The 7,345-nt window shown below is 49.4% G+C and overlaps 1 pseudogene; it reads left to right on the top strand.

The window, feature by feature from the left end:
- The first annotated feature begins 432 nt into the window (after window positions 1–432).
- On the top strand, window positions 433–6,090 carry LOC141213590 (Golgi resident protein GCP60-like; annotated as a pseudogene).
- The last annotated feature ends 1,255 nt before the right edge of the window (window positions 6,091–7,345 follow it).

Genomic DNA, 7,345 nt, shown 5'->3' with positions numbered 1-7,345 from the left:
AGCCCTCCCTCCAAGACGCTGCCAATGATCACATGCTCGACTACTAGATCTTCTCCTGATCTGTGGAAGCAGAGAAGAAACAGCCCGTTGCACTACAAGCAGAGATTTCACATGCAGTGCTCCAAAAGACGCAAATGTGAATATCTCTGCAATGGAGCGACGCAGCGAAAAACGGAAAAGAGCTACAGAATCGGGGGAGCTCAGGGACTTTTACAAGGTATTTAAGGAATCACCCTGTAAGAATTGAATTTTATCGTTCTGGGTCCAATTACTGGAAAGTGGATTGTATTATGTGTTGTGCACAGATATTACTCAGTATTGCAGGGTCTGATTACTGCACACTGGGGTCAGGTGGCTTTAGTGGTCCTATCACTGTCTTATTACAGTTTTTGTGGAGCATTATATGGCGGCACACGCAGTTTGGTACATGTGATGGGTCTCCTAACCATTTTCCTTCTGTATTTTTTTACAGAGAAGGACGGGAAGGCTTTCCATCCAACCTACGAGGAGAAGCTGAGGCTGGTGGCTGTGTACAAACAAGTCCTCCTGGGACCGTACAACCCCGACACGTGCCCCGAAGTCGGCTTCTTCGATGTCCTGGGCAACGATAGGAGGTAACGAACGTCGTGTGGTTTGTTTCACTGTATCACATTCCTATAAAAAAGTAGCCACTTTGTAAATAGCCTAACGTTTTCTTACCGTTTTGTATACACAGCACTGATGCAGATCTGTGTGTCTCCATGGTTACAGACTACACTACATATGTAGTCTGATCCTGCCATTGTATATTTTTCACCACTAAAGTAGCCGTCAGCGACTGCAGGGTGAACCTCATTACCATGAGCATTTATGGGAGCTGTGTACGCAAAACGGCAACAGATTTTCCATCATGGGCATGCATCGATCTGATGTGTCCAAAAAAAAAAAAATAGGAATTGAAATGCAAAGTTTAATAGAAAACTGCAGACTGTTTCTTGCATAAAACTGAACGACGACGCGTTTCTAACCTCTTCATAGAAGCCTTTGCTCCCTCTGAGTGTCGTTCACACACTGTCGTCTTTCTCACAGGAAAGAATGGGCGGCCCTGGGCAACCTGAGCAAGCAGGAAGCCATGACGGAGTTTATCACCCTCCTGAACAGATGCTGCCACCTCTTCTCCACATACGTCACATCCCATAAAATAGAGAAAGAAGAGCAGGAGAGAAAAAGGTACTAATCCCTACAATCCGTACATCCGGCATCGGTGGGGCACGGTAACTGCTGGTTTCCTCCAGAAACAGCGCCACACGTGTCCACAGGCTATGCCTAGTATTGCAGCTCAGTACTATTAAAGTGAGTGGGGCTGAGCGGCAAGGTGACGCACAACCTGCAGACAGGTACCTGAAGACAACTCCAGCACTAATAGTTACTGGAGACGTTCTTAAAGGGACCGCTCTGCAGATTGTGCAGTGAACCCACCCAACTCTACCAGAAGAGGCGCTGGTGATGCTGATAGATAGGAGATGGTTTGCAGCGGTTTTCTATGGATGCCGGACCTGGGTCCTGCAAATCTTTCTGCTCCAGTCTATAGCAGAGGTTAGCGGCAGTCGCTATCTCACAAGATAGATGATGATCGACATCTGGGTCACGTTTTTCCACACTTAAAGGGGTTGTCTGTTAGTTTAAAGGAGCTTTCTGTTTCCTGCAGGGATAACGTCACGTCACTCTATCAGATTGCTGCAGCCAATCACTGGCATGTACAGCATGAGACCGTAGAAACCAGTGATCGACTGCAGCAGTCACATGGATTATACAACATCATCGCTGCAGGAAAAAAAGTGATGGCCGCCAGAGTGTGAGCACGGGAGAAGCGAAGGAGTCATCAGGCGAGAAATATTTGTTTTTTATGGGTCAATTTTGTAAAATTTCCAACTGCCTTAAGTGGTATCAAATCCCTATCATATCACTAACTTAAAGCCGCAGGAGTTCTTAAACTTTGACTAAGTTTGATACATAGAATCCAACCTGCAGTGTAAAGCATGGGGGACAAAACAGCAGTATGAGACTGACAGGACATGAGGCATCTTTCAGGTTACCTCCTACTCCAGTACTAATTGCAGTATAGCTGGAGTCAGTGATTATGGATTTACGGAGTAGTCGGTATGTAAGACCGGAGGGATCATGGACCGGACTTCTGCTTTAAGTCCCAGGAAGTGAGAACGGTTGACGCTGCTGCAAAAATCATGTCCGACATAGTTCAGTGTAAAGCGTCATCTGCTGACTTTACTGGAGAGAAGAGAAGGAGCGGAGACGGCGGGAAGAGGAGGAGCGGCAGCGGCTGCTGCGAGAGGAGGAGAAGCGGAGGAAAGAAGAGGAGCAGAGGCTGCGGAGAGAGGAGGAAGAGAGGATGCGAGCGGAGGATGAACGGTGTAGAATGGAACAGCAGAAGTAAGTACTCCCATCGGAAGTCACTCATCTTTCTTAAAGGATATTTTTGGGTGGGTCACTCATTCAGGACCCTCGTAGTATGAGCCATAGTGCAAGGAGCAGTCTGTTGTATGCAATGCTGGTGACCGGTTGGAGGGTACATGCGCTGGGGTCACCAACAATGGGGTCCACGGAGCACTGTCACATTCATTTTAATGGAAAATTACTAAAGCTCTGCCGGCCACAGGCAATGGCGGGTGCAGCAGTCATTAGGGCAGGACCGTGCATTTGTGTTTCAAATCTTAATTCTATTTTTTTTTTTTGCAGGTAGCAGATCATGGCCGCCCTGAACTCGCAGACAGCGGTGCAGTTTCAGCAGTACGCAGCGCAGCAGTACCCGGGGAACTTCGAGCAACAGCAGCTCCTGATCCGGCAGCTGCAGGAACAGCACTACCAGCAGTACATGCAGCAGCTGTACCAAGTGCAGCTCGCTCAGCAACAGGTAGACGCAGCGCACAGACCCCCGAGCCTCGCTGCTCTGAGCTGCATTTACCTGTCGGACCATGTTCCCACGTAGCATAAATGCTGCAGGGTTTGTTTTTTTTTGCAGAAAATCCCCTGTGTTTAAAACGGTGTTTCCCAAACTCCAGTCCTCACGGCCCCCATAGGTCATGTTTTCAGGATTTCCTTAGTATTTCCATCACCTGTGTAATACTATCAAGGCATCAGGAATTCTCTCACCTGTGTAATACGAAGGAGATCCTGAAACATGACCTGTGGGGGCCGTGAGGACTGGAGTTTTGGAAACACTGGTTTAAAAGTTTGAGGAAACTTCTTGTGCTTCCCGGAAAACTCCTGGCCGCTGTGCATCTAAAGACGTTGCTGAAATTTGTGTTTTTTTGGTTTCTTTATTTTTTCCTGTGGAGCCGAAAAAATGCATGAAAAAATGCCCTCGCTTCTTGTACAGAATTAATAAAACCTTCAGATCTTCAACAATAAATGGGGTAAAAACAGCTGTAAAAATACAATAATCAGAGTAGATTGCTATTGCGGGTTTTGATGTAGAAAATAAACCCTGCACTTTACGCTCCCTGGAACCTGAACTAATTAACTAATTGTTTTTAGTAAGAAAAAAATAAAAAAATTGCGCGGCTGAGTTTTGCTCTTGATGGTGGTGGTGCGCTGAGTAGCTGGTTGATTAGATGCAGCGTTTATAAGTGGAAGACAGTGGGATTTGTGTGCAGCGTCTATTGGAGTCTGTGGTTGTCTGAAACGCTGCCTCATTAGAAGTTAAGCTTCTTTGTTCTTCCCCTCATGCTTTACACTGCAGTTTTGCTTCGCAGCATACAAGAAATGAAGAATGCTCATAAATGACGTGGTGTTACCCTCTCCTTACCCTCTCGGCCTTACAGAAACAGCAGGAGGCACTTTCGGCAGGAACCAGCTCCCCTGTCAGTTCTCCATCCAAGGTGAACATGGGAAGCATCACCGGCTCCGGAGAAGCCCCCTCGGTCAACGGACAAACCCACCCACACATAGACAATGCTGAGACAGAACTGGAGGCAGACCCCGCTGGAAGACCTGCTGGAGAACGGGCTTAAAGGTGCGTCCTATGGACCCCATTGGGGTTGGGGTCTGTTGGGTGGACAATCAGACGATACCTGGACATTGGCTAATGGTTTATGTTTGCTCATTATTTTTCCACTTCCTTCTCTCTACAGAGTCCACGCCGGTCATTGCTGCCCCATCCATGTGGAAAAGACCCCAAATTAAAGACTTCAAAGAGAAGATCCGGCAGGACGCGGACTCAGTCATCACCGTCGGAAGAGGAGAGGTGGTCACAGTCCGGGTCCCCACACACGAGGAGGGCTCCTATCTTTTCTGGGAGTTTGCCACAGATAACTTTGACATTGGTTTTGGGGTTTACTTTGAATGGACAGACTCCCCAAACACGGCTGTGAGCGTGCACGTCAGCGAGTCCAGCGAGGACGAGGACGAAGGTACTTTGTACAATTTTCATACTTCATTCCTGTACAATAAATACTGTAGCAGGTCTTCACTGCGTCTCACCCCCTCTTCCTGAAGAGGTCGGGGGTCTCTCGAGAAGCAGCATCTTACCCCCTCGTTTTAAGGAGGTTGGGGCCTCTCGAGAAGCAGTGTCTCACCCCCTCGTCTTGAGGAGGTCGGGGCCTCTCAAGAAGCAGCGTCTCACTCCCTTTTCTTGAGGAGATTGGGACCTCTCGAGAAGCAGCCTCTCACCCCCTTTTCTTGAGGAGCTTGGGGCCTCTCGAGAAGCAGCGTCTCACCCCCTCGTCTTGAGGAGGTCGGGGCCTCTCGAGAAGCAGCGTCTCACCCCCTCGTCTTGAGGAGGTTGGGGCCTCTCAAGAAGCAGCATCTCACCCCTTGGTCCTGAAGAGGTCGGGGGGTCTCTCTAGAAGCAGCATCTCACCCTTTCGTCCTGAGGAGTTAGGGGCTCTCACCCCCTCGTCCTAAAGAGTTCCGGGGGCCCTATTGAAGCAGCGTCTCACCCCCTCATCCGGACGAGGTAGGGGGCCTTTCGAGAAGCAGCGTCTCACCCCCTCATCCGGACGAGGTCGGGGCCTCTTGAGAAGCAGCGTCTCACCCCCTTGTTCCGAGGAGGTCGGAGGCTTCTGGAGAAGCACCAACTGGTCATGGATGTTCACCTCTGCAGGAGATCAAAAACCAACAATGTGCTCTCTGGGGAGTTACTGTGGTCTCTCTCCCTTTCCGTAGGTTAAGATTGACCTATCAGACTGGCGGGATGGTTGAGTCGCTGCCTAATTTTTCCTCTCCCCAATGCCACTAGTGGAGGAGCTGTGCCTCTGCAGAGGGAAAACGGGCCGCATCTAGCATCAGAGAGGCTCATTCACACTTTAAAGTAAAAAGCTTGCGAGCGTGCTCTCCTTGCCAAGGAAACCAGTCACCATTGATAGTTTGTAGAGGTGGCCGGTACCCTAGGCCAGGGTTCCCCAACTCCAGTCCTCAAGGCCCACCAACAGGTCATGTTTTCAGGATTTCCTTAGTATTACACAGGTGATAATTGCATCACCTGTGCAATACTAAGGAAATCCTGAAAACATGACCTGTTGGTGGGCCTTGAGGACTGGAGTTGGGGAACCCTGCCCTAGGCAACCAGCTGTAAACTATAGAATTAAGAATACCTCCATATTTGACAACAGAGATACTTTTTAATAAAGAGTGAAATGCAAAGTTGCTGGTGTTTACAAGCACTTTGCAATTTTACCCAGCGAAGATGGAGGAAAAACTGCACCAAAAACGGATCAGATCAGCATGAGTCGCCCTGTACTCTCTCTGCGGGATTTCTGTAAGACTGCTTGTTTCCGGATTATTCCCGGAAGACCCCTTTATGCTTCTGTTTTAGCTCCGCGCCCATGACTTGTCCCACTCTGATATCCTGGACTCACTCCTGACTTGTGTCTGTTCTTTACAGAGAATCCCAACAATGAAGAGAAAGCCGAAAAGAACGCCAACAAGCCTCAGCTGGAGGAGATTGTGCCGGTCTACAGGCGGGATCGTCACGAAGAGGTGGACGCCGGCAGCCACCAGTACCCCGGCCGGGGGCTCGACCTGCTCAAATCTGACAACTCTTATTCCTTGTGGCGTTCAAAATCTGTGTACTACAGAGTGTATTATACTAGATAAAGGAGGGGCCTGCGGTCAGGGGGAGGAGCCGGCAATCAGGGGGAGGGGCAAGTGACCATGGGGCGGGGCCTGCAATCAGGGGGAGGGGCCAGGGCAGTAAGTCGCTCACATGACCTGGATCCTTTTCGATAAGTGTCGCCTCCTCATCGCTCCTCGTGGCGGCCGACGCTAATTCAGAGTGCTGTGATTTAACCCGTTCTTTGCCACTACGATTGGTGGACATGAAAGGGGTTAAACATAATTTGGCTGCGCCTGCACTTTTGTGTTTTGTGTTTTTTTTCGCACTTGTTTGGGATTTTTAATTCTATTCTATGTGCGCCCACTCGGGGGCATTTCATGATCTGTTCAGAAGATAAACGCGCATGAGAAGCGTCATGGAGGAGGGGGCACCTTTGTGTTGGGTACCAGGGTAGTGGGCGCCCCCTCAAGACTGGTGGAAGGGTAAAGGTCCCATGCGTTCCCCTCGGTCTGCCCTTTTCTGTACCACGCGCAGGTAGCTCAGCGCCATCGCAAACAGCAACGGTTTCTCCTCCACTATAGGTCAGGGCAAATCCGAAATGTGCTGTTGCCTCTCTGGTATCAGCCGTCTGTAGCGGGCAGGAGAGGGTAGTGGGGAAAGTTTCTTATCTCTTCTCTCATCAGTCTGATTTGTCTGATCTTGTACCATGTAAAATATGTAACAAATATGAGAAATGGTTTATAATAATAATAATCATATGGAATAATCTGTCCTGTGTGATCTGGTGGAAACACTGCACCTCCCCCAATGCCCCGCAGCAGAGCATGCGCTATGTGAGACCACCAGGGGTGGGCCGCAGGGCGGAGGGGGGGGTTCACGAAGCCTGAGAAGCTAGGAGGAATCTGGCAGACTTGCGATTGCTGCTCTGGAGGTGATAACAGCATTTCCAATAGATTTTACCTGTATGATGCTGCACTACGCCTTGTTGCCGTATAAGGGTAAGTCACAGGGCAACGGTCTCTGGTTGTTGTGAAACTACAACTCCCAGCATGCCCGGACAGCTCCTTGACTTTAGTCTGACTTGCACTAATACATTATGTAATTTCGGTTGTTTTCTATGAAGGCGTCGCTTTTCTATATCGCGTCCAATGAGCTGGATGAGGGCAGAATACGGCCGCCATACATTTACCATGGGAGATGGCTGATCGGCTCTGTGTATCGCTCAGTGCACCTATGTGGGAGCAGTCAGGGCGGCCATATTGCTCATCACTCAGCTTTCCCAGAAACTGAACGGAG

Source organism: Phyllobates terribilis, unplaced genomic scaffold (assembly GCF_046119375.1).
Source record: "Phyllobates terribilis strain yellow unplaced genomic scaffold, ASM4611937v1 Scaffold_199__1_contigs__length_3552030, whole genome shotgun sequence".
Classification (NCBI taxonomy): domain Eukaryota; kingdom Metazoa; phylum Chordata; class Amphibia; order Anura; family Dendrobatidae; genus Phyllobates; species Phyllobates terribilis.
This window is presented reverse-complemented; position numbering and strand designations above follow the sequence as displayed.